Here is a 27,331-nt window from a genome sequence, read left to right as displayed (position 1 = left end):
GGAGAGGAGAGGAAAAAGGATACTCACTTCCATGTGACTAGAAGTTGAGAAACAGTAGGTAGTCACCTATGTTGTGTCAGCAGAGAGTCTTCCTGGTAGTAAAGAGGGGCCGACCAGTGGCCTAAGCTCAATTTACTCAGGCTTGTTTTGGTACTCGGGGCTTTACCTCCCTTAATCCTGGTTATCATCTTGCTGAGATGCTGCAAAGTGAACCATTCAATTGTTATATTTTACCTCGCGAGAAAACCTCAATCCTGTGAGACAGACATTTCTATTACTTCTTATTTTATAGAGAGACTTGAATAGAGGTCCAGAGCGGCTAGTTACATTCAGAGCGAGATTGGAACCTATAGAGCCCACATCCGCGTGCTAACTAACCTCTACACCTCACTTCCTACTCACCCCACACCTTCCAAATCAGAAAGGGGAAATACTGACCAGCCTTCAAATTGTGATGGATTGTAGAACTGTGTGTGTGTGTGTGTGTGTGTGTGTGTGTGTGTGTGTGTGTGTGTGTTGTGTGCTGTCTCAAAAATGTTTGTCAAAAGTAAAAGGGTTTTGAAGGAGAACACACAAGAGCCAACACTTAGTTCAAATCAAAAGAAGGAAGAATCCAAGATGTTTCTGGCAGGGTTCACCCATGGGACATCACATGGTTTCACTGCAGCATGAACACAGAGCTCTGTAACTTATATGAATATCAGTTTAATTATTTGTTTGTTTATTTGTTTGTTTGTCTATCTATTTACTTACTTATTTATTTAGTATGGGTATTTTTGCATGGTGCCTGTCGAGGCCAGAAGATGTCAGATTCCCCTGAAATTGGAGTGACAGACGGTTATAAGCCTCCATGTAGGTGCTCAGTTGTTTTCATCATTAGCCATCTTTTCTAGGACCAGGGACATCTTTTCTATGAACCAGTGGTATTATAATCAAAAGTACAGAGATAAACCAGCCTAGAGTGCAGGTTTCTGATATTGTATCAGAAAAGCCACAGAGACAGCAAGGGTTTCTTTTCCATGTCAACAACATTATCTATTTTTATAAGCCTGACCCTAGCTCAGGCAGTGGCAAAGTCAGATGGACTCTCTAGCTCTGTCTGAGCCTGTTTCAAAGCTGCAGTCCCTTGCAGCCCTTGCTCAGGTTCTCACTCACAGGGACTGGATCGTATATGTGCCCAAGTCTTCTTTTCCTTCTTCCTCAGTCCCTGTTTCTTCTTCCAGCCCCTTTCACCTTTGTGGCAGAGCCTGGAGTATAATGGCAGCTGCCGGGAACCTAGAAGTTTCTGAAGGATTCAGCCTTTATCTGATTACAAACCAGTCTTTCAACCTCCTGGGAACACCTTGTTCTGAAGGCAGCTGGCTGCAAGTTCCACTTCATCTCAACAACTAACTCTAAGGCAGGAAGACTGGGGGGAGGGGGCAGTTCTTCCTGCTTAGTTCACAAATGCCCCAGCCCACTCTGGAGATCCTGAATAGGGGAAAGGTCTTCAGAGAGTTGAGGGTAAAAAAAAAAAATCGTGGATGCATGATTTCCCTTTGCATGGCATTGCCAAAGATTGGCAGACCCAAAGGTCACTAAAACCCGATCTTCAAAATGCCCTGTTCCTGTTTTTTGCTCCCTCACCAAATCTACTCAGCTCCAGCCTAAGCTGCCACCAACAGGGAATGAGACTCTGCCATCCTCTTCCCAGTAGCTTCTTTTTACCCACCAGGGCTCTTGGGATTTGTCCTCTAGTCCACACTGGCACCCACACCTTGGATGACAACTTTATATGTCCCTGAGCCTGACATTCCCTCCCTTTCAGTGCTCAAAAGTCCTTTCCACACAGCTGGACCACTGCGCAGCTGCTACCATTCCTTTAATGACAGTCCTAGGTGGGGCTGTCATCGGGCCAGTTGTGAAAAGTGCTGGCCCAACATTTTTATTTATTTTATTATTAGTGTTTGTGCGTTTATGTGTGTGGGTGGGTGCACGTGTGCCACAGCATGTACGTTGAGGTCGGAGGACAACTTTGTGGAGTTAATTCTCTACTCTATCTTTATGCACATTCAGAGATGGAACTCAGATAGTACTCTGCCTTTCCCCACCGAGTCATCTGGTTGGCCTATGCCAACCATTTTGTAGGTGTACTCCTCCTTGAATTTATTTATGCTGTCTTATTAATTCAGTCTCTTGGCATGCTGTGACAAGCATGGGCTGCATATGTTCTGTGATTGTCCTTCCCCAAACCCTATCCACTCTTGACGCCACTGATAACCCATTAACTATACATCTGGGTTACAAGACCATAACTTACCTAGACTCCTTAGCGGCTAAGCAGTTTGGACAAATATCTGTTTGCCCCTTCCCCACTCTACTTAGGCAAACAATGGCATGCTTTTGCACATTGCTTTGATTTCAACAATATATCCTTGAATCTGCCTGTGCACGCACACAGTGTGATTCCTCTTTCCACATCCAGCCAGCTGAACCATGTGTAATCATTTATAGAATCGATCTTCCATTCACAAAATTGCTCCCAATCTTTTGCCGCTATAAAAATGTAACTATGAATCACCTTGGGTACAGTTCATTTTGTACAGATATCTGCAGGTACATCTGCTGGGGAAATAGTTCAGTGTACCAATGGGAAATTAGGAAGCCAAAGGCTGTGTGTATTTGTAGTGTGGACAGAAAACAAAGCAAAGCACCATCTCTTACAGTCAGCTCACATCCCCTCTGCCTGCTACTACTTCTACTCTGCATAGAGGGCCTACTATCCTGTGGGTTGAAAAGAGTTCATTACTGATTTGTGCACAATGTAGTCTCAATAGGGAAAAACATTCATTAAAATCTCCATTTCTCTGCGTAGAAGCATTTTTTTTTTCTTTTTTTTTTTTTGAGACAGGGTTTCTCCATGCAGCTCTGGCTCTCCTGTTACTTGCTCTGTAGACCAGGCTGGCCTAGAACTCAAGAGATTTGCCTGCCTATGAGTCCAGAGTGCTGGGATTAAGGGTGTGCACCACCACTGCTTTGCTGGTAGAAGCATCTTAAATTTAAGGATCCCTTGGAACCCTTCTCTTGACCCGTCTTAAAGCTCTGAGAGTCACAGTGTCCCTGGCTTGGGCTGGTCCTGCCTACATACAGCCATCGTCGCCAGCCACATCCCTGCCTCGTCGCCTAGCAAGCATTCCACACTATTTTAAGGTTCCTAGAGCTCCACACAGGATTCACTGCTCACAGGGGACAGACTACAAATGTTTTCCACTGGAACAAAAATTTTAATGGTAGAACTGAAAACACAGTTTTACAATGGGTTCTGATTATCAAGCCTTCCAGAATATCCTCTCTGGAGACCCACAGCTCCTTTCTCTTTCCTGTCAGTTACAGGCTGGCAGGCGCACACATGGAGGCCAGGCAGACACTCATCTAGGGGGTTGGCCTAGGGTAGTGCTTTTCTCCAAAATGGGCTCTCTCGGGTGGGCCCCAGATCCCATCACAAAGCAGGGAAGAGGACAATACAACACAGTCTCGGTCCACACCCAGGGTCACTCATCCTCCTGAGGGATGATGACCCGTGACACTCAAGTAGGTTCCCTTCCACTTTCAGCCCAAGGTCACATGTGGAGTGGACCTCTTCTTTCTGGCTCCTGGCCCTTCCCACCATCCTGTTTACTCCACTACAGCCCAGGAACCTTCCTTCCACTCTAGGCTGGTGATTCTCCACCTGTGGATTACAACTCCTCTGGGGATCAAATGACCCTTTCATAGGGATGGTATAACAGATATCCTACATATCAGATATTTACATTATGATTCATATCAGCAGCAAGATTACAATTATGATGTAGCAACACAAGTTATGGTTGGGGATCACTATAACATAACAAACTATATCAAAGGCTGCATCATTTTCCTAACATTGAGAACCACTAGGCTAGGCCATCCTCTCTAAATGTTCTACATTGTCTTGGAGGTCAGGAGGAATGCAGGTAGAAGCTACATCTGAGCTCTAGACTGCTGGAGGGACCAGCAGGAGGTTAGAGGGCAGCCAGATTCAGAGTCCCATCTCAGGATCAGTCCAGAGGTGACTAGCAAACATAAAAGAAAACCAAGTGAAGGTTTGGAGTCTCAGCTTTCTGGTGGAGGAAAGTGAATCAGAAATTCAAAGCCAGTTTTGGCAATATGAGTCTAACCTGATCTACAAGAGACTTTGTCACACACACACACACACACACACACACACACACAAAGACACGACAAAGTAGATGATGAAGGAGAAGAAGAAGAAGCTCCCACCTGGTATTAAACGGCTCCGTGAAGGCTCATATTCATACCAACACATTGATTCTCTCTCCAGCCCCCTTCTTCCCCCTCCTCCTTCTTTGTTCCCCCTCTCTCTTTTCTCTTTTTTCCCTCCCCTGTCCTTCCTCTCCCCTCTCCCCTCTTTCTGGCCTTTTGAGACAAGGTCTAACACCCAGGATGGCCTCAAACTCATGGCAATCCTCTTGTCTCCTCTGCCTTTCTTTCTTTCTTTCTTTCTTTCTTTCTTTCTTTCTTTCTTTTTTTTTTCCCAGAGCTGAGGACCGAACCCAGGACCTTGTGCTTGCTAGGCAAGCACTCTACCACTGAGCTAAATCCCCAACCCCTCCTCTGCCTTTCAAGTACTGGATTACAGGTATGTTCCACCACGCCTGGATTTTCCTTTTTCACGTTAGATTAAATAATTGTTTAAAGAAATAATATAACAAGAACAATAATAATAGATGTAGGGATCCCAGGACATTATAGTGAGCACTAAAACTCCAGTTATCCGCAGTCTTTGAAAATCAACAACAGCATTTTCCAGAGCTCAGCAGAATACCGAATTAATACACATAAGAATGTAGGCTCAGCTCTCAACAATAGAAGAAAACCAAAGTCCAGTTTCCCAGAATATTTGCTTAAGTGATCAAGTGTCAGTCAGCAGCAGCTGAGTTCTACCTCGAATACTGTCTTCTCCCCTTTACAGATTACCATCCATTCAAGGGCTGGCATTATAGTCTACACTTGTAATTCCACCTGGTAGAATGCTGAGGCAGAAGGATTGCTGTGTGTTTGAGGCCAGTCTGAACTCTGTATCAGAAAGAAAAAAAAAGTAGAAAGAAAGAAAGAAAGAGAGAGAGAGAGAGAGAGAGAGAGAGAGAGAGAGAGAGAAAGAAAGAAAGAAAGAAAGAAAGAAAGAAAGAAAGAAAGAGAAGGAAGGGGGAGGACTCAAGCTGTGATTGTGGAATACAAAGCAGAGACAGCCTAAGGCCTCTTTTCCTGCTCACTGCGGGCCCCACCCAGAGACCCAGGCATTCCTGGTGCAGGCATCAGGTGATAGTGATGGCTAGAGGGAAGCCAGGTTGTGTGCTGGTTGTAAAATGTAACAAAATTCCAAAGAGCCATGGCATTTGCCAGGCAAGCTACCCACTCTCCCCTCCGAAGCCCTTACTTCTGGCTACTAGAAGCTTTGTTCACTAAAGTGGCTCCGATCCTGTATCCGTTTACAAATCATCCCATAAATACACAAGCACCTTAGAGAAGGAGAGACAGTCACAGCTCCGAGCCTGGTGGGGAGGAATCACACTAAAAACAAGAGGCAAAGTTAAGTTGGCTGCTTCCTTCCCCAACCCCACATACCCCCTCCACCCCTGTTCGAGCCACAAAGCATATTGTCAGTGTTATGGGTTCGAAATCAATAGCATCTGAAAACAGAAAATGATGGGGGTTAGTGAATGGGCCTATTAGATGGGGGGGGTGATAAGAGGCAAGTTGAAACTAGATAAGAAAAAAATTGATGCAACACCCTGCCCCCAGTACCCGAAAAAGAAGGAGGAGGGGAGTAAGGGGGAAAAGGGGGGGAAAGACAGGATAATGGGGAAGAGAAGGAGGAAAAATAGCCCTCTGCAGAGCTAAGGGAAAAGTGTTTTTAGCTGGGACAGTAAGTGCAAAGGTCCTGTAACACATAGAAATGGGCAAGTACGCTAACCAAAGTCCTAAGAAAAGGGACAAGATGAGGCTGGAGACCCAGAGGCCGGTCAGCTCAGGCTTTCAAGCAGAGAGTTGCAAAGGAAGTCTGGAGAGAGTTTAGCATCTATGGTTTCACAATTTCTTTTTGGTGCTATTAAACTCAGGCCCTGTGAAGTTGTTTTCTTGGTACTTGAGCTGGAACCCAGGGCCTTGCATATACTAGCAAGGGCTCTATCACTGAACCATATACCTAGGATAGGGAGAGTTGGAAGGCACTGGAAGGTGGCTAGTGGCTAGGTGTGTATGGCAGGTTGTTAGGGAGCCATAGAGGAAGTAGTCTGGGTAGGCCTGTTGTAGGTTGTTCCTTCTAGTGAGAAATAAGTAGAGCAGAGGCGGAGAGGAGAATATTCTAGACTACACTCACAGTGAAGCAAGAGGTCCTTAGTTCCATGGTGACCCATAAGCTTGTTGGAGATCAATCCTCCCACCCAAAAGGTAAGCAAGCCTCTAAGTTTTAACAAGCCCTCCAGGACACATTGATGTCCTCTGGTGAATCACTGGACAAGTTGACTGTCACCATTACTGATATCCGGGTATCTCCCCAAGAGACTGACAGTATATCCGTCAAGGGCCAGGCCCAGCCAAAATGGAGAGAACTACAGGATGGCTCCTGGAGAAGAATCTGTCTGTGGGATCCACTCCACTTCCGGCACTAGGATCTGCCCAGTAAAGATGGGAAGGACATGTCTAGCATGCACACACGGCTCTGAATTTGAGACCCAGCAAGAAGAGGAAAGAGGGAGGAAAAAGAGGAGAGCTGCCAGGACTCCATCACTGGACTAGAGTGGCCAGAGGAGATAGGAGCAGCTGGCCAGTCCCTGTAGCAGGGCAGCTCCAGAAAGTCCCCAGGGCAGGGCTGAGGAAGGTAGGAAAGATGATGGAATGCTTTGCTTGATGAGCAAAACTGAACTGCGCAATCTCACAAAATCAGCCCTTACCTGGGCTGTCTCATCCATGCCCTTGAGCACAGTGGGGGCCCAACGGATGATGTGTGAAGGCAGGATTGCAGGATTTTGTGCACAAAGGCCATTTAGCAGCTTGCTAGTCAGGTCTGCTCTTGCAGACCCTAGGGGCTTTGACCACTCCCTGTCATTTCCCGCTTAAGGGACGGTCATTATCCAAGGTGACCCAGAAAGGCCAAGAGCTGGGCCCACAGCAGACAAAGGAATGAAGAAAGCAAGGCTGGTCTTGCTTTGCACCTCCTCATTCAGGTTCCACTCAGCAGGGCTGTACTTCTGTCCCCCAAACACAGTCCGTTAAATAACTTCGTGAATATCACCTTAGACTAATTCTATTGTATGACCTGTATTCGCCTCATTCAAGTATGAAGCCATCCTTGGCTTTGATTGGCTGCAGTGACAAAGCACTCAGTTGTGTTTGAGAAGGTACATCAAGTTGGACATTCTAGACAGATATACCTTGCTGAGCCCTGATTATGATCCAGGAACCTACTAGGCACTGTAGTGCCTAGAATGCCAGTTGATGGTACCATTTATATCAACTGGCTAGTGGGCTACCTAAAATGCTGTTAGTTAATCCTGCGGCTGGGTCCATACTCAAAGCAAAAGGAGGTCGTGATCAACTAGTGATGTCTACACTGAGCACAGGGAGAAGATAACCAGCATGGAGTGCATCCTATTCCTCTCCTGGGAGCACAGAGTATTCAAGGTTCTCTGCTTACTAGGCTCACTATCTAGATAGGCTAATAAAAACATAAAGAAGAAAACAGGCCAGGTTTAGGAATAGATGTCTGTAGTCCCAGAACTCAGGAGGCTGAGGTAGGAAGATTAAGAGATCAAGGACAGTCTTACATAAACAGAACCTCCCTATGTAAACAGAACCTCCACTATGATCATATTCGGAAATAGGGTCCCTACAGATGCAATTAGTTAGAGAGGGGTTCTACTCCTGACCACTTTGTGGCCCTCAGAGGTGGCAGCCCTAAAATGCCACAGTACCTCTGAGAAGCTGAGGTCCCTTTCCCAGCCCAGCCAAGGCAGCATCCTTGATCTCATGTTACAGATGCAGATACAGGAGAGGAGCTAGCCCTTTCTAACATGCAGCTGGTAAGTGGCAAGCTGAGATGTGATGCAGACCTCATTCAGCTCCAAACAGCCAGGTCTATGCTACTTGAGAAGCTACTCTTTTAGCAGAACAGATGCAGAGTAAGGAGTCTTGAGAGGCAACACCTGGAAGCCTGTGAGCCTCCAAGGCCTCTGGCAGCTTCCGTCAGGAAAGGCATCTTGGAAGTACCGTTTACCAGGAGTTCCTCCAACTGGCTACCAATCCTTTCAGAACAACCTCCAGGCAATGGAGGATAGATCCTGCAGTAGTAATGTGTATTTTTTCTTCTTCTTTTTTTTTTTTTGGTTATAGGGACCACCCATTAAAATATATATGTATGTATTTCTAAGTATCTAGTAAAGGTTTTATTATCTGCAATGTGCAATAATTACTCTCTGCTCATCACAGAGCCCTTTGTAGTCCGGACCTGACTCATTATTATTATACTTGGCTCCAATGCTAACAAGCTCCACTTGCTAAGCAGCGTTCTGGGCAGAAGATCCAAAAGCCTTAGCTGACTGAGGTGCAGATCCTGGAACGGCATCTGGTGGGCCATTATTTTTAACAGGAATAAACAGCCTATCTTCTCAGGTTTTGATTTTGTTCTGTTTTCCTTTCAAAGGATAACAAACTGGCCACAAGAACCACCTAACCCCCTCAACTAGTTTGCCAGCTTTACCCAGATGAATGTGGCCATTATCTGTGTACTCATGAGTGCCCGTCCCCATCTCCCTGTGTCTAAAGGAAACTTTGGCTCCCAAACCACCGTGTAGAGGTTAAACGTAAGTTTTCCGACATGTCTATAAAAGCAAGGCTTGTTTGCTTTCTCGTTGAAATTTTAAAATGTGCTTTTGGCCAAGCAGAAACACAACCACCACCGGGGCTTGTGGCATGATGAGGAAAGAAAGGCTTTCTGGATCCCCAGCCCAGGTGGCAAAAGACCCTACTTTACAGCTGCAGTTCTGGTAATTGCTCTTGTAATTCTCACTATGCTTGTTCTCGTTCCTGTTGTTGTTTTAAAGGATGGTTTAGGTGCTCAGGCCTTTGCAAAGACTCTCCTCAGAAACATCACATCCACCCAATGACTCAATTGTCCTTATTAATATTAAGATTAATATCAAGCAGACCCAGGTCTGAGGACTATTTTTGAGCGTAAAAAGAGAATGGCAGGCTTCAAACTGGCTTTCTGTACAACAGAGAGGGTCTCAGGAGAGAGAAAGTAGGACCTGCCATCCATCCCCCACTGAACATCAATATGGTCTTTCTATGCTAAATAAAGAAATGGAAAAGGGGGCCCATAAATCCATTTATGCTTCCTGAATTGGCCATTGGGCAGTGAAATATTGCTCACTATTGAACTCGATGGCTTCCACAGTGCAGTAACTGGTCCCTAACAGCCTGGCCTACTAGATACAACAATGAGGTTGGGGGTGTGGGGGAGGGATGGAGCTTTGCACCAAGATGAAGATCAAAGGCCCTCAGGAGGAAGGAAGAGAGTAGGGGGTTCAGGGTTTCTGTTCCTGTCCCTGCAGGGGCCACCAAGAATTGAACTCAAATGAGCTCTAAGGGTCAGTGTAAGAGAAGTAAAGGAGGGGAGTTTGTGTTATGTGTCAGAAAGAAAGTGGGGAAGGTTTCCAAGGAGCTTTCCAATACTATATGCAGCATCAGGGAGTGGCTGAGCCCTGGTGAGCTGGCAGAGGAGCCACAGAGAAGGAGCACAGTGTGTGGCTTTCCTCAGCACTAGTGCCATTCAAGGGAATGGGCTAGGAGAGAGGTCGGTTACCCAGAGCCACCAAAGGAGCACAGTTTAGGTTGGTAGCTTTGAGGAGAGGATGAGCAACCAGCCAATGGTCAAAGTTTATATAAGTATTGCAAAGCAAGAAAACCAAGAAGCCAGGAGACCTGGGTTCAGAGAGAAAGCAGTAGAATTGATATAGTTTTAAATTCTCTTAGGGCTTCCATAAAAGCCTGAATTAGGAAGTAAGAAGTTATCCTAAGGTCTTTATTTCCTGGTGGATTTGTAAAACTTGCAGTGGAGATAGAGGTCAGTACAGCACTTGCCTGGCACACAGTAGTCCCTGATTTGATCCCCCGGAAATGCACAAACACCAGGGATGTAGTACATACCTTTTATTCCAACACTAAGGAGGGGGAGGAAGAAGAATCAGGAGTTCAAAGTGATCTGTGGCTATGTAGATCAGAATGAGCTGTGTGAGACCCTGCCCCCACATCCCTAAAAGGGTTTGTTTCTTCTCACTGAAAAAGTAAAAAAATATTAAAATGGTAATATTTCCCAACAGGAGAAAGCCATACAAAGCCACACAGTAGAGTGGAAGCATCCTTACTATCCCCAAAGGCTCCTACTACAAATGGCCACTATCACCATCACCTCCATACTTCCAGATTGCTATGCACATATTTGTGTGTATCCAAACACATATGAATGTTTGCATATAAATTTATGTGCGTGTGTGTGTGTGTGTGTGTGTGTGTGTGTGTGTTCCTCCTTCATACATAAGTGGGAACAGTTAAGAGCTTCCAGAATAGTCCCTCACCATCTGGATCCTTACTCTAATGACAAGCATGGATGGGTCCCCTCTGATTTTGGAAGATTCCTAACTATGAACAAATCCAGCCAAAAGCCAGGCACGAGTCAGCTTAAGAAGTTAAAATACAGCCTGGGTAGACTAAATGACTCCACAGGAGGTGACTAACCTTAACCAAGAGTTTCTAGGATTGGACACTGTGCCCTCCACAAGCCTCAGGAACCATCTTAATACACACACACCCTGAAAGGAGTCAGGAGTGTCTGTAATAAGTGTTTCACAGAAAACAAAACTAAGGTCTCCAAGAAGCAATTAGCCCAAGGTCACTTAGCTAGAAGGATTGGGCTAAGGGGGCCCTGGGTACCTCTCTTGCACTCATCATTTTTGGTGGCAGACACATAGCAGGGAAAGAATTGTAAACCATTGGCATCAGTTGTCATCCTAGCAAGGCTGTGAAGCTACAGGAAATACTGGTCACTTTACACCTAGACTGCTCTCCAAAGAGCTGCATATTAAAGACTGGGTCCAAAGCTTGATACTACCCAGGAAGGCACTAAAAGAGATGTAGAACCTTTAGATAAAGAGCAGGGTCTAGTCAGAGGTTTTAGGTAATATGGAGCATGCCCTTGAAGGTATCAGAGAGATAGCCTCTCTCTCCCTCTCCCTCTCCCTCTCCCTCTCCCTCTCCTTCTCCCTCTCCTTCCCCCTTTCCATCCCACCTCTCCCACCCTTGCTTCCTCTAAAACCAATGTCTCATTACCCAGCCCATGGTAGACTCAAACACACAATTCTCCTACCTCAGTCTCTGGAGCAGTACTGTACAGGGGCACACCACTGTACCAAGTTTAAAACATTTTCTCTTTCAAGTTGATTGTTTCTGGTGTTTTGCTATAGCAATGGAAAATCGACTGACATAGACATCCACCTAGGAAAATTGTCAGAGAATCTAAGCCTTCCTTTGGTTTAACATCTATGACCTGCTCCTCTGTTGTCTACTAACACATCTGAAACTGAAATTTATGGGTGAGCCCAACTTAGAAGCCAGATTTGCATGAGCTCACTTCACCTTCCACAGCCATCCTGAAGTAAATGCCATCTCCTTTTCCCGGTGAGCAAACAAGGCTAACAGAAGCTACGTGGCCTTCCCAAATTCTTTTGGAGACATATCAGGTCCATCTCAGGATTCTTTCCACTCAGCACCCCAAACGTTAAAGATCGAAATGTCTAGGGCTGGAGAGATGGCTCAGTGGTTAAGAGCACTGATGGCTCTTCCAAAAGTCCTGAGTTCAATTCCCAGAAACCACACAGTGGCTCACAACCATCTATAATGGGATCTGATGCTCTCTTCTGGTGTGTCTGAAGACAGCTATAGTGTACTCATATACATTAAACAAACAAACAGACAAACAAATCTTTAGATAGATAGATAGATAGATAGATAGATAGATAGATAGATAGATAGATAGATAGATAGATCGATCTGTGGTCCCATGGAATGACTCTAAAACCCCCAGTCTTAGAGAAAAGACAGCGTCTCAGCCAGACCCAAACTGCCCTCCCCCATACTGAGCCTCAACTTCACAGAAAGGCAACTCCATGAAGGAAGAATGTCTGCCAGACTTGGTGTGACAGAGTAAGAAAATGACAGGGCCATGTGCATGGAGAGCCTTAAACACATCTGAAAACAGCTGGACATGGTGGCTCCTGCTTCACATCCTAGCCCTAAGAAAGTTGAGGCAGGAGGATATCAGGAGACTGAGCCCACCCTGGGCAGCAGCAGCATTGTGCAACACGACATTGCATTTAAAAGATGCTCTGCACACTACACTAAGAATAGCTGTTCACTTTCTATTTCTCAAATTCATGAGAAATATGCTCAAAACCACAAAATCTGACAAAATTGTCTATGTTCATTCTTTTCTTCCTTATGCTTTTAACGTTTCCCATATTTCTACCAAAAACAAGATCGAGATCATAATATAAGCATTATTTAGAAAAGCAAAACAAATAAAACATGCCCAATACCCATCCCTAGATAAAACAAGCATATGTAAAATATGACATCAACTGAAGAATTTACTTGTTTTCAGATTATGATCCAACAAAACAAAATCAAAATGACACATGACAGGGATGGAGGAGCCAGCAAGAAGACACTTCAGCCTAGATAGAATGGAAGAAACAAGGAAACAAAACCTACAGTCTGCCTACATTGTGGTTGGTCTACAGAGCACAGAGGACTCAGGAAGGAGCAGGGGAAGCAGGGAGAGCAAAGGGAGCAGGGAGGAGCAAGGGAGGAAATGGGGAGCTGGAAGAGCAGAGGAGCAGGAAGAGCAGGGAGGAGCAGAGAGGAGTAAGGGGAGCAAGCAGGAAGAGCAGAAGAAAAGTCCTCCCAAAGAGAACTCTAAACCTAGACTGAGAGGAGGACACCTTAATGTAGTAAACAAACAAAAGTCCCCAGGGATCCATTCCACATCCCAGTGCATACATGAAGGCTCAGATAGTGCAGAACAATATGTGTGCTATGTTTACATTCATAACTCATGATAAAGATGAATGTATACACATTCATCAGACATGATGGGAGACTAATAATAACTCTACCAGAGCTTAGCAACTTCGGTGTGCAATTTTCTTTTCACCTTTGCACCAAAAATAAGCACTTCACGCCTATCTTGTGGCACATCCAAATTGCAACATTATGGTTCTACTTCAGGGCCATTATTAAGTAAACCAAAGGTTCCTGGCACACAAGCACTGCAATAGGAGAGTGGGCCAGACACCACCTACCCGAACTAAGCTGTCCAAACTCCCTACTTGCCCCATAGGCTCAGCCTTACTACCGCTAAATATCACTATGCTCTGGAGAAGCATTATACACTGCTCTGTTGTTTGATTTTTGTTTTGTATTTTGTTTTGTTTTGTTTGAGGCCGTCCCTCTTGTTGCACCACAGAGCCTTGAACTTACTATGTAGCTAAAGCCACCTCCAGAGAGCTAGGTCTATCAGCCGCCTTGCCAGCCACTGCATTGGTTCCTTGTCTTTTTCTCCTTGTCTGATCCCAATATATTAGATCTTTCCTTTCATGTATCTTCGGGTTTGAAGTCAGTAGCCACCAAAATAATCACTAAGACAGCTAAAACTCACTGAGTTGACAGGCTGGCTCTACTCTAAATACTTTCCATGAATTATACCCTGTAACCTTTACAAGTCTATGGGGCAGGTACTACCACCATACTAACTTTGCATATGAATGAATGAAATGTAAACCTCCGAACCAAGACCACCCCAGAATACTGTCAGAGCCACATCTCCAACCCAGGCAACCTGATGTGGACCTGCCAGGTCTGCAATAAAGGGTCGTGCAAGGCATATACTACAAAACTGATGTTCTGTATGGTATCAGTCTTGCTTGCCAGTATCCAATAGATATATAATGCATGCCACATATATAACTTAATTTTTATAATGGCTACATTAAAAAAAACAGTAATAAATATGCAGGTAAAATTAGTTTTGTCAGTATATTTCACCTTTTCCAGAACATGCAAATCTCATTTCAACATGTAATCAATGTTTAAAATAAAAAAAGAGATACCTGTATTTTTTCTAAGTCTACAAAATGCTGTGTATATTTTACTTCCATAGCTTTGTTCAATTCAGATCTACGATGAGAATTATCTTAGAAGCTCCACAGCCACATGAGACTGTGGTCACCAGGCTGAGCAACAGAATTTTAGCTACTGTTAAACTAACCCAACCTCCCTGGGCTTCGGTATCTCTAGGCTGACATGATGGTGACCTGGATATCTCTATTTTCTTCCACTGTTGGGTTCATGTCAACCTGTATGAGTGGTTGAAGCTAACAAACCTAACATTTGTTCAGCCCCTTCAGAATACCCTGGACAGTGCTTCTTCAAGCTCTCTAAGAAGCCTCTCTTTGAAATGCTGCTTCCTTGCCTGTAGAGAGATCCAAGGGCTAGTTCCCCTGGGAAAGAATGGCAAGCCACTGAAACTTAATGGCCCGCCTTGTATATCAGCTTTTAAGGAGATTCCATCATGAATCCTTTTCTGCTGCCCAGCAGTAGAGCATCTGGAAGCTTCTACTCGTCACAGCTGGGCAGACTGCTTATCCTTAGAAAGCATGATTTATGATTCTCACCAACGGTGAGAATTGTAAGGGTCTAGCCATGTCTACTATGATAGAAATGAAGGGGTACCAAGTGAATTAATCCATCCTTGAAACCAGAACAGAAAGAATACTTTATCAGTTTCTCAAGCACTGCAGCAGGGCAGGAAACAGGATAGTGGTTGGAGTATTGAAATCTCACCAGTGTGCAGTTCCAGGAGGTTAGTGCGAATCTCGGCCATGTGAATAAGGTCCATGCAAATCTAGGCAGTCCTCCTTGATCAAAGTTTAATCTTAGTCAAGGCTCAGGTCATAGAGAGCTACAGCTGTGGTGTCTAAGAGCAATCTAGGATTTCAAGATCAAGATTATAAACATTCCTCTATGGAAGCTTGTTCCAGGTCTTGCTCTTATAAGGAGCCTTTCCTCCATAGAATCTACACTGTATATATGAAGAAAGGAAGTAACTTTGCTATCTGAAGTGTGCAATAGAGGGTATGTACAATCCCTTTGCCCGTGGCCTACAGGAGTTACTGGCATGAGCCTACTACCAGTCCAACTCACTCTGCCTAAAATCCCAGGCAGCACAAAGTCCTCTCTTTGTCCTCAAGGATCAAGACAAGGTTGATTATGAGTGGTTCACCCATGAGTCCTTCTAAACTCAGGCGCATGCTTCAGAATCTGAACTGGAAGAGACAAGAACTCATGGAAGCCACCAAAAGAGGGGCATCTCTACAAAAGGCAAAGAGTCTCAAATCCCAAACAAGCCCTCCATTTACACCAGCACCTGGTGTCTTTCCACAAAAATGCAGAATGTGCACTGGGAGTTGCCAGAGGACAGCTGATAGGATCTGCAAACTTCCAACCCAGTCTTGATGTTTCAGCTCACCTCAAAGGGCCTCCTTGATTGCACAGCACACCCTGCCCCAGGCACCAGGATAAAGTGGCTGATGCCCAGAGGTGCTCTGTGCTGGCGACATTAATCTGAGTCCTAGAGCTCCAGAGACAGAGATGGCCTCAAGACATGAGAGCAGACCAATGAAAACACATAAACTTTAAATCGAGGCACCTGACTACAAATGTTGGCTCTGGCTCTGGCTCTGGCTCTAGCTCAGCTGATGACTTGCCTTGGGAAGTTATCTAGGGCCCCTGCCTCCACTTCCCCACCTTTAGAATGGGAGAAGCAACATCAACCTACAGCCACTTCTTGTGCACACTGACGTGAGTTGATAGTGAGGAGATGGAGGTCAAAGGGGAAGGTAAGTGGTTGATTTCATTCTACACACAAGACTCAACTTCCTGGATCTGGATTTAAGGGCCAGGAAGGGGGAAACGGAAGTTAGCGAAGTTAACGGGCAGGATTTACAGAGCATTCAGTCCTGAAAGCACTTCCTTTTTTTTTTTTTTTTGGTTTTTCGAGACAGGGTTTCTCTGTGTAGCCCTGGCTGTCCTGGAACTCACTCTGTAGACCAGGCTAGCCTCGAACTCTCGAACTCAGAAATCCACCTGCCTCTGCCTCCCAAGTGCTGGGATTAAAGGTGTGCGCCACCACCGCCCGGCTGAAAGCACTTCCTTATTCAGCAAAGATAAAGTAAATTCTCTTTACCATCAGCACAGACCCCAGTAAGCATAGCCTGGGACTCAAAGACAAGAAGGGTGCCAATGGTCAGTGCTTATTGAATGCTTACCTTCTGGGTTGGAAGGCACATGCTAAGTGCTTGGAATCTCATCCGACTCACTGCCAGGCTAACTTTCTTTTCTAGTTTTACAGATGGGGAAAATAAGCCCAGAAAAGACCTGAGTTTGAAGGGGTAAAAGGCACACTCAGAGCAACCCTGGGTTAACTGAAGACCAGTATCTCACCCATGATGCTCTGCTCTTTTGCCTTCTAACCCATGGGGACAATTAAGGACAGTTGATTGTCTCTCACCATCAGGACAGGTCTCCAGCCAGAACCCAGGTGTGAAAGCCTAGGCTCCAGTCCTGAAGCAATAGCCAAATGAATAGGGTCTAGGGATAAACTGGGTCCCTCTCTGGAAGGCAGATAGGTAGCAATTTGGACCAAGTGTGGAATGTCAAGCATGTGACAGCATAAGAACTGAACAGGTATTTCATGCCCAGGAGACATCCAGAAGGGCTGGGTTTCCTCCATTCAGCTACAGGTAGGTGGTCTGTTTCTGATGAGAGCTAACCAAGCTCAGAGCTGAGCAAACTAAGCTCCCTGGAATGAAACACCTCATAGCCCTACAGCCCCTGAATGAAACTGGAAACTTGGAGGAGGCGAAAGTGCCATCCCGGACCAGCAGAGAGCAGAGTTTGAACTGTGAATCTGCCCGCCATCTTGATTTCACCTCAAAGAGAAAGTAAACTGTAGAGCTGCCAGGGCCAAGCCTTTGGGAGCCACTTCTGCTACCCAGAACCTTAAGTCTTTACATGGAATGTGAAAGTGATCTTCAGACACCAACAGGGAGTGCTCAGTGACTCTCTAGGCAAATTACTTTGTAGAGTCTACTTCATTCAAATCTAAAACTAGTTGAGTGTGATGGTGCTTGCCTTTAATCTCAGCTGTCTGGAAACAGAGGTAGGTGGATCTCTGAGTTCAAGGATAGTATGATCGATAAAAACACACAGACACACACAGACACACACACACACACACACGTACATAAAACTAAAAGATCTAGTTTTGTCTTTAGTGGTAGATACTGGCCCAGACAATTTCATTGCCCAATGAGGTAAATGCAGGAGACTCTGGCCCTCAACCATAGAGCTGTACTGGAAACCATTTCCCCAGCCCCCCAAGGATATTCCTGTAGATTATCTATGAGCCAGAAAAGTCCCCTTCCGAACTTAGAGAGTCTGTGATTGCAAGAAATCTACAACAACCCTGGAAAGGCTTTCAGCAGATGATTTTATACACAGGATATATGTCCAGGGGTAAGTAAGCTGCTCACATTGGAACTCTGCCAAGTACAAGTGAGATACTAAGCTCTTTAAATATCCAAAATGAGCCAACAGCACCCTAGAAAGAGATGCTAGGACGATGAACAAAATGCACAGGCCACAACTAGGCTTACTAGCACACACCAGCATTTAAGAGGCTGAAGCCACTAGAGTCTTGAGTTCATGTCCAGCCTGGACTGCACAGCTGAATAGTACTAGGCACAGTGCAAATACCTGACACAAAAGCCAGGAGGCTAAAGTCTTAGAGGATAACCCAACCAAGTAGTCAAGCCCTGGACCCTGACACCAGGTGAGATGGCTTTAACTGGGTCTCTCACACCAAAATTAACAAAAAGGTAGCCAAGATTATTGAAACTAGAAAGGAAGGGCTGAGGATGTATATAGCTCCAGTGCCTGTTAAGCAGTCCCAAAGTCCTGTGTTTCATCCCCGGTACCATGTAAAACCAGAAATGATGGCACATACCTATAATTTCAGCACTTAGGAAGAAGAGGAAGAACGTCATTGTTGTCCTTGATTACACAGTAAGTTTGAGGCCATCCTAGAGAAAAAGTAACGATTTATCAAAATGATTTTACATTATGGGACAAGACACTCTCAAGAGAGTTGTAAGGACAGCCCAGTAAATGGAAAGGAAATTTCAAGAATCATGTATCTAGGAAGGAATTGACATTAAAGAACAATAACCACAATAGCAACAAAAGTTTCTCAGAAAATATTCAGGTATCCAATGGATACATGAAATGACATTCATCCATCGGTAGTCATTAGAAATATACAATTCAAACCAGAATGGGATCAGGCAGATGGTCTCAACCTATAATCTAAGCACTCAGGGTGCTGGGGCAGGAGGATGGCAAGGTCAGAGACCAGCCTAGGCTACAGGGTGAGACCCTGTGTTAAAACCATAAATGAATAAAATAAATGATCCTGAAGCGAGGCATAAAATTCCTACTTAATACAGCAATGTGTGCAATCCATGTTCAAAAAAGTATCATTCATAATCTTTGAAAGGTGGATGGAAGCCAAACACACATCAACAGATGAGTAAAGGACTGTGCTACATACACACAACAAAATACTTGGGCAGTCTCCACACAGAATCAATGCAAGGTAAATGCTACCGGATAGGTGAGACCATTGAGCACACTGTGCTAAGTGAAGAAAGCCAATCACTTACAAATGCTAAGTGATTTCACAGAGATAGTATAAGAGAGTAAGTAGCCAGACTCCTAGACTCAAAGTTGAACGGCAATTTCCACAGCCGGCGGGGAAGTGAAAGTTTTTAATGGATAGACTTTCGGTTTGAGATAATGAAGAAGGTTCTAGTAATAGTTAATAGGGAAGATTGTGCAATGAATGTACTCAAAGTCATGGAATTGTACTATACAGAAAAGAATGAGCAGAAGAAAAGAGAGGATGAGTGAGGAGGCTAAGGTAACAGGAAATAGACTGTTGCTATGATACTCAAGTTGGCCCTGAGCTCACCCAGTAGCCAAGGCTGGTCTCAAACTCTTCCTGCCTCATTTCCCAAATATCTTAGCTTTCAGGTTTACACCACAGGGACTGTGGTCTCAACCATTTGTGAGAGTGGAAAAATACTAGCAAACGGGATTAACATCTGAATGCTTTGTTAGAATGTTTTGTTAGAGTTGTTAGCAAACCAAAGTGAAGGCAGATTGTGATTATCTCTCTTCAGGTTTATTTTTTACTTTTCATTCGTGTGTACACGTGTGCATCTGTGTGAATGTATATTATATGCACTGAGGCCAGAAGAGGGTATTGGACACTCCTAAAGCTGGAGGCACTTGCAATTTTAAGATGCCAGATGTGGGTGTTTCCGGCAGGACTTTGGTCTTCTATAAGAACACCAAACATTCTTGACTGCTGAGCTGCCTCAGCAGCCCCCAGCTTGTGACTGTGTTAATGACACAATTTCCTCCTCTTTGCCCTTTCTCTCACTCCACCTTTCTCAAGGACAAAGGCTGGACCTTCCAGGAACTGTCCAGATTCCTCTTTACTATCCCCCTGACAATCTTGAATACCTCCAGGTCCATGTCAAGCTCTGCTCTCTTTTGTGTCCCTATCCAATTTCCTCTTACAACTCACAGGAAGATGGTAAAAAGCTCCATAAAACAGTAGATGATAAAAAAACAAACAAACAAAAAAACTGCATAAAATGACATATGGCTATTCTCCTCAGGATAACAGGTTGGTTTTCATCCTCAAGCAATCCTGCTATATATTCTCTTCCTGTCTGTGGAGAGAAATGTGACAGTCATTCTGATCCTCGGGTGAAATCCTCAGTGGCTAAGCAGCCAGCAAGGGAAAGGTCACAGAGCCATTGGGAAACTCATGATAACCCACGCAACAGGAACAGAGAACCAGCATGTGTTGAGAAAGCAGAGAGGGAAGGGAAATGAACAGGGCTATGCAGAATGTAGGAAGTGGTGGCCTTTCCAGTTCTGCATGGCCTGGAAGTTTGGAGGAAATTGAAGGAGTGGCTCAATTCTAGGCAAATAACTCTAAAGGAAGATCTGTTAACTCTGTGTCAGGAGCTGCTGAACCAAAATCACATTCCAGTCCACAGCCACCCAAGTATGGCATGCCCACCATGAGAGCTGTTAGCTGAAGGGTTCTGGGGATACAGAGAGAGTCATGTCCCGGCAGGAACTATGTCAACGTAAAGGGACCTCTGTAACCTGAAGGCTGCAATCTACTGGCCTGAAACAGTTGTTCATTTGACCTGTGACTTCCCTTAAAATTTGAATCAAACATACTTGAAATCAGAGGAGGGTTTGTTATATCTCATTTCATGTGGGGCGCTTGACAGGATCTAGAAGCATCTAGGTGAGAGACCTCTGGCAAAGTCTAGGAAGGAGTTTCCAGACTGGGTTAGCCGAGATGGAAAGTCAACCCTGAATGTGGACGACACCATTCCAACCAGCGGAAGTCTTGGACTTAATAAAAAAGGGAAAGGGAGGTGAGTACCAGCATCCATCTCTCTGTTTCCTGACTACAGATGCAGTGTGACCAGCTGCCTCATGCTCCTGCTGCAGTGACATTCCCACAGCTGCATCCTCTCCAACTTAACCCCAAACCACCCTTCCCCCATGAATGTACTTTCATCAGGTTTTTTGACTGAGGCAATGAAAAAGAGTAACCAATACTGAGTCTCACACTGTTCATCCCTAGCTAACCTCGAACTTAGGATCTTCCTCTCTCTGCCTCCCCGGTGCTGCCACACCCAGCAGAAATCAAGAGAATATATATATATATATATATTTTTTTTTTTAAAAGCTCCCTCATCTTATTCCCCCCCCCCTTGGTATAGTGGAGATATTGAAGAGTAAACCCAGGTCCTCATGTGCTTCCAGAAAGGGTTGTACTCTGGTGCTATCACCCAGCCCAGGCTTCACATCTTTCTTAGCAAGAGTAGGACATAGCAAGAATAGGAAGTACTCATCAAAGGACAGTTGCCCCTTCAGAAGACTGCACTATCAATGTCTCCTATTGCACTCTAAGCTACGGGCTCACCTGGGATATTTGCATCTAATCTGTTCATATTCTTGAGTGGACTTGCAGCCCTGCAGGGACATGATGCTTCTGCAGTTCATTCTTAGAAGTTGCTAGGGGACACTGCATGCTTCCTGGAAGAGGTGACCTTTAAACTCCATCATAAAGCAAAAACAGCAGTTCCCTCAGTAAGGAAGTGGGAAAGGATCAATTCTTATCCCAGGACCAGACTGGCTAATGGTTATGCAGTTATGAGACATGAAATTTGAATCATCTGCAGAGATAAAGCTTCTGGAAGAATCCAATCATTCCAAAACTTCCTAATGATTCAAACCTGCACTGGCTGACTGCTTCTCCTGTTACCCAAGCCAGGGGCATGCTCAGGGCAAAAGGACTCAGACTCTAAAGTTCAGCTGGAGAGGGCCAGGATATAAACCATTCATTTAGAAATTCAATAAACACTCACTGTGAGCCTATATACAGCAGGCACCCAATAACAATGACAAGCCATTAAAAGCTTTTTAAGTACATGATTTTAAGTCCAGTTTGCAGCTAGACAAAATGTGCTTCTGCTAGAGAAAGGGTGGAAAAGAGGACAAGGATCCAAGAAGATGATCCTTCCTGAACTAAAGGAAGTCAAGCTGATAAGCAGAGAAGGGGGCTTTAGCGTCTGCTACCCAGAGCTTCCATGGACTGTACCTTCGCTAACAAGCCACAGTGTCACCATGCTTCCAGATGAACTCTTAACCCCCTCCTTGTTAGTAGGGTGTGGTAGCTCATACCTTTAATCCCATTCAAGAGGCAGAGGCAAGTGCATCTCGAGAGTTTAAGACCAATCTGGTCTATAAAGTGAGTTTCCAGAGAGCCAGGGTCACAGAGAAGCCCTGTCTCAAAACAAACAAACAAACAAACAAACAAACAAACAAAGATAAAACAATAGCCGGGCAGTGGTGGCACACGCCTTTAATCCTAGCACTTGGGAGGCAGAGGCAGGTGGATTTCTGAGTCTACAGAGTGAGTTCCAGGACAGCTAGGACTACACAGAGAAACCCTGTCTCAAAAAACCAAAAAATAAATAAATAAATAAATAAATAAATAAATAAATAAATAAATAAATAAATAAAACAAGACAAATAACAACAAAAACTTTACATGATGGCATGCAACCATATGGCACAATTACTAAAACATATCTTTCCCTTTTGCATTCACAGACTTTAATTTTTTTTTAATATTTGTTTTTCCTTTTAAAAGGAATAAGCACGTAGGGAATGTCTTTCTAACAGAAAAAGCATGTACGGAATGTTCAGAGTCATGATAGGGAAGAAATAAAGCCTTTGGCTCCTACCGGAAGGACAGAAGCCAGAGCCGACTCAGCCAGCTAAGCATGTCCAGAGCTGAGACCACAGAACAGCACCCAAGGCCTGCAACCAGCCCCCAACCCTTCTCCAGATAGATCCCCTCCCAGTGCACACTACAGGAAAGCTGTCACCCACAGTGACAGGGCAAGGCAGGCTCCAGGAAGAAGACAGCTGCTGGAGGAAACTGGAGGCCCCTCAGGCTGTGTATTCCAGCTATAAACCAGTCTGGCCAGCTAGGGCAGTCTGACCTCAGCCTCAGGGGCTCCTCTGAACTCAATGCAAGCAGAGTTTCTATAGACAAGAGTGGTCTCTTTAAAATCTCAAGACTGACTGCTAAGATCCCAACAATACTGCCCAATTCCTGAGTCATGACTTAAGTGGGACCCAGCTGTGGAACAAGCTTGATCTGGACAAAGGCTTCTGCTCTCCTCCGACACTGCAATCCCATAAACTCCAGGGGACTTTCCATGCACAGGCCTTTTCCTTTTCCTATTTCCTTTTGAAACTGGGAAAAGTTCAATACTCAACCAGCGAGTAACCCCTACTCTCTCTAGGTCACATAAACTAGAATATGTAGACATATCTGACATTCCATTCTGATCTCACTTCTACCCTAGTTCAAAATCAGCCACAGCCCCCAGGGCAAAATTAGAGCACCTGGGTAGTTTTAAAAGGCCCCTGCTACAGGCCAGGCTCATCTAGACTTAAACAATACCATCCAAATAGAAGTTCTTTTTAATTCCAAAATGAATGCTGAATTCATCCTCATCAAATTTTCTGGCTTCTGTTGATAGCTGGCCAATCCATTCTCAGCCTAGCAATGAGAAAGGAGCAGAAGACACAGAGGAACTTTGGAGGGTCCCCATACATGGAACTGCCTCCACCTAAACCCAGCCCTGCGCCCACAGATTTAGCCATTTCATCCTAACTGCACAGTTCTCTTGGCATTCTGAATAACCTCCAGGTCTCTCCTGCTTCAGGGCCTTCGAATGTGCTGTTCTGTTTGCCTAATACACACCACTTTTGAAGTATGAAGAGTATGAAGAAGTTACAATCAACAGCCATGGCAGCTTGTCATATCTGCTCCCAGTTCCCCTCCCCCTTTTCTACATATTTTCAAAATGTGCACATGGTATGTGTATGTGTCTATATCATTATAAATATATATTTATATAAAAATGAGATAAAAGTTTTATCTAGCCCAGGCTGGCATTGAACTCTCTATGTAGTTGAAGCTGAGTTTGAATTCCTGATGCTCCTGTCTCCACCTTCCAAGTGCTAAGAACCTGAGTGGACACCCAAACATCTAGTTTATGTTTGTCTACTAAACATCGTGAAACGTAACACAGTATTGAGTAAAATAAGGCAGGCACAGGAAGACACTGAATGACCTCACACCTCTGTCAATGTCCTTGAGTTTGAGAGTAGAATGGTGGTCATCAGACGCTGGGAAGCAGAGGGGACAGTGAGGCTACACAATCAGATGGGAGGAATGTGTTCAGTATGGAAGACCTATAGATAATAACGATGTAAGATATATTTCAGGAAAGCTAAAAGAAAAGGTTTGTATATTTTCCCACAGAGAAATGATCAGACTCTAAAGAGATACACCTACTTATTCAGGCATGTCTATAAATGCCTTAATACCACATGTTGCTCCATAAATAAACATAACTTTTATACAAATTTAAAAAATACATTTTTTTTTTTTGCCGGGCAGTGGTGGCACACGCCTTTAATCCCAGCACTTGGGAGGCAGAGACAGGCGGATTTCTGAGTTCGAGGCCAGCCTGGTCTACAGAGTGAGTTCCAGGACAGCCAGAACTATACAGAGAAACCCTGTCTCAAAAAACAAAAACAAACAAACAAACAAAATTTTTAAAAAACATGTATTGTTCTAGTTTATTGTCTGTTACTGTAATAAAACACTGATTGAAACCTACTTAGTAAGAGAGGGTTTATTGGGTTTACAGGTTTCAGCCTATCTTCAACGGAAGCCAGGAACCTTGGAGGAAACTGGGACCCACTCAGGAGGAAACTAGAGCCCCATCAAGACAGGTCCAGGGAGGCAGGAACTGAAGCCGAGACCACGAAGGAGCACTGATTACTGATTTATTACCTATATCTTGCCCAGTTATCTTTTCTATACAAACAGGGACCTAAGCCGGGCGGTGGTGGCGCACGCCTTTAATCCCAGCACTTGGGAGGCAGAGGCAGGCGGATTTCTGAGTTCGAGAGTTCGAGACTAGCCTGGTCTACAGAGTGAGTTCCAGGATAGTCAGAGCTACACAGAGAAACCCTGTCTCGAAAAACCAAAGCAAAAAAAAAAAAAAAAAAAAAAAAACAAACAGGGACCTAGGGATGATCCTGCCAATAGTGGTCTAGGAGCTCCTATATTAATAAACAACTAGGAAAATACCCCAGTGACATTTTTATAAGTTAATGGCGAAGGCAATTGCTCAATTGAGGTCACTTTTCCCAGGTGACATAGTTTGCGTCAAGTTGACTAACTGGAATATGGCAATGGACACCAATAATTTCAGCACTTGGAAGGCTGAGGGAGGGGAATTTCTGATAGTTCATGGCCTACAGAGTGAATTTTGGGATTGACAGAGCCATAGGGCAAGATTATGCTTCAAGGGAAGATGCCATACAATTCATATGCAGGACCTAGATGCCCCTGAGTTGGAATTGACCTGAAATGCTCCTCCCCAAACACAAGCTTTCAGAGGAGGGAAGAACCAGCAGTCCTATCCTGCTATGACACCGCTAAACCACAATGACCACCTGCATAGCTCCATAAGCCTAAAGGTGCAGTAGTGGCATGCATATCATAATGGTAACCACAGCTCTTTAACTGGACATAAGATCTGCTCAACAAGAGGAAACCCGTGCCTTGTACTGGAAACCTAGCCAGCTACCCAGGGTTAGTAAGTCATAGATCTTGTAAGAGGGCCTATAACTGCTGTTCTACTAAACCAGCATAATCCATAACTACATTCAAAATATCTGTCCTTATACCCATGGGTAAGTGTAGTCTTCAACACTTCCTTTAAGGAAACTTCTGTTTGTAATAGACAAAGACCATTAAAAAAAAATCATAGCCAGTCAAAATACAAAGCTGTAGAGCCTTGTCCTAAAGCATAGATCTACAATACAACTCCCTAACCTAAGGCTCAGGGTTCACTGTGGAAGAATAGGTAGGAAGATTGTAGGGTCAGAAGCAGTGAGTTTTCTGCAAGATTGTGTCTCCTAGAAATGTCAGAAGCTACACCCATTCATTCTTCAATGTAACTTACTAGCCTTGAGCTGAACAAGGACAAAAACAACATGCTAACATTGGTAGAATAACGCCCACGAGGCCCCAACCCTATATAAAAGACTACTAAGAAAGGCTGGGGCAGGAGAAATGGTCTTCTCTAGGGAAGAACACACTAACTACTTAGCCAAAACCAAACGGTCAGCCTTGAAAGCACATACATACGAGTAACATACACAGGCAAGGCAAATTGTTTTTATATATTTAGGAACACACACGTATCCATACATTCACATTCATATCCATATATGTATGTAACAACAATTAAGAGACCATTAATTTGGAAGAGAGTAAGGTGTGGTATTCAAGAGGGTTTTAAGGAAGGGAAGGAAAAGGGAAAATGATATAATTATAATCTCAGAAAGTTAGAAGAAAAATTTAAACATCTTCCTCAAAAGAAGCAAGGAAACAAGGAAATGAGGAGAGGGAGAAAAGGTAAAGGAAAAGAACACCTGAAAAGAAAGCAGAAGGAGGCGTTGGCACTCAATACCGTCCCCAGGCGACCCCGTAAACTTGCTCCAGAGGCTAGACCTTCCCAGCCCAGTCTACGTTCACATCCTTCTTCACACATCCTGAAGCACCACTGCGATCCAAACTGAGAATCCTAAAATTTACTTCTACATGGAGCTGCACATGTGTTTCCAATTTCATGACATGCAGCCAAGCTGGTCTGTGTAGTGACCTCACATACTCACTAGCTGGGCCCCAGAATCCTGTGTCACACAAGCCTGCCAACACTTGAGTCAGACTTCCTATTTCCGGCAAATGTTAAGATGTGAAACACATACTTCTTACGCGAAGTCCAAACATCCTTCAGCTGGAGGAGGGGCCTCACACTATGTGGGACATCCGTGAAGCACAATGCTCCTCCTCCAGTTCTGCCAAACCACTCAGGGAGGGGACCACGTGGAAGTTCCTCACGTGTATGGTGCCAGGTGAAGGGAGCCAATCTGAGGAGACCACAGCCTGTGCTGTTCCTTTAGCATGACATTCTGAAAAGGGTAACAAGTGCGGAAAGGTCACACGTGCTTGTCAGAGCTGGAGCAAAGGAGATTCGCAACAAAGGGGGAGGGAGTTATGAGGATGACGGAAGCATCCTAGGTCTTGATTGTGACATAGGACTTGACAGCGCTACAGAGCTATCTACATTTACCGAAACACAGTGTACTATTAAAAACAAACACAAAAAAAATAGGATAAATTCTCCTCTTAAAAACTTCTCTTAGCTGATTTTATGAGTGAAATTCAGAATCTCTTCACATCAGCCATCTCTTTTGCTCCCTACTTTTAAGAATGTTCTTTAAATCTGTTACTCCCTTTGCTGTTTGTCTTTTGTTATTTGCTTCGGGGAATGAGATAGATAGATAGATAGATAGATAGATAGATAGATAGATAGATAGA

At 44.5% G+C, this 27,331-nt stretch overlaps 1 long non-coding RNA gene across 2 annotated transcripts in view; it reads right to left on the bottom strand.

The window, feature by feature from the left end:
* LOC114609496 overlaps window positions 1–27,331 on the bottom strand; it is a 68,362-nt gene that overhangs the window by 30,294 nt on the left and 10,737 nt on the right. For both annotated transcript variants that reach the window (XR_003709534.1, XR_003709535.1), the window contains exon 2: window positions 18,200–18,275. This is a non-coding gene — a long non-coding RNA (uncharacterized LOC114609496). The remainder of the gene's footprint in view (window positions 1–18,199; window positions 18,276–27,331) is intronic.

The sequence above is a fragment of the Grammomys surdaster genome, unplaced genomic scaffold, assembly GCF_004785775.1.
Source record: "Grammomys surdaster isolate TR1022 unplaced genomic scaffold, NIH_TR_1.0 125974, whole genome shotgun sequence".
NCBI lineage: Eukaryota > Metazoa > Chordata > Mammalia > Rodentia > Muridae > Grammomys > Grammomys surdaster.
Note: the sequence above shows the minus strand (reverse complement) of the source record. Positions and strands in the feature narration are given on the sequence as shown.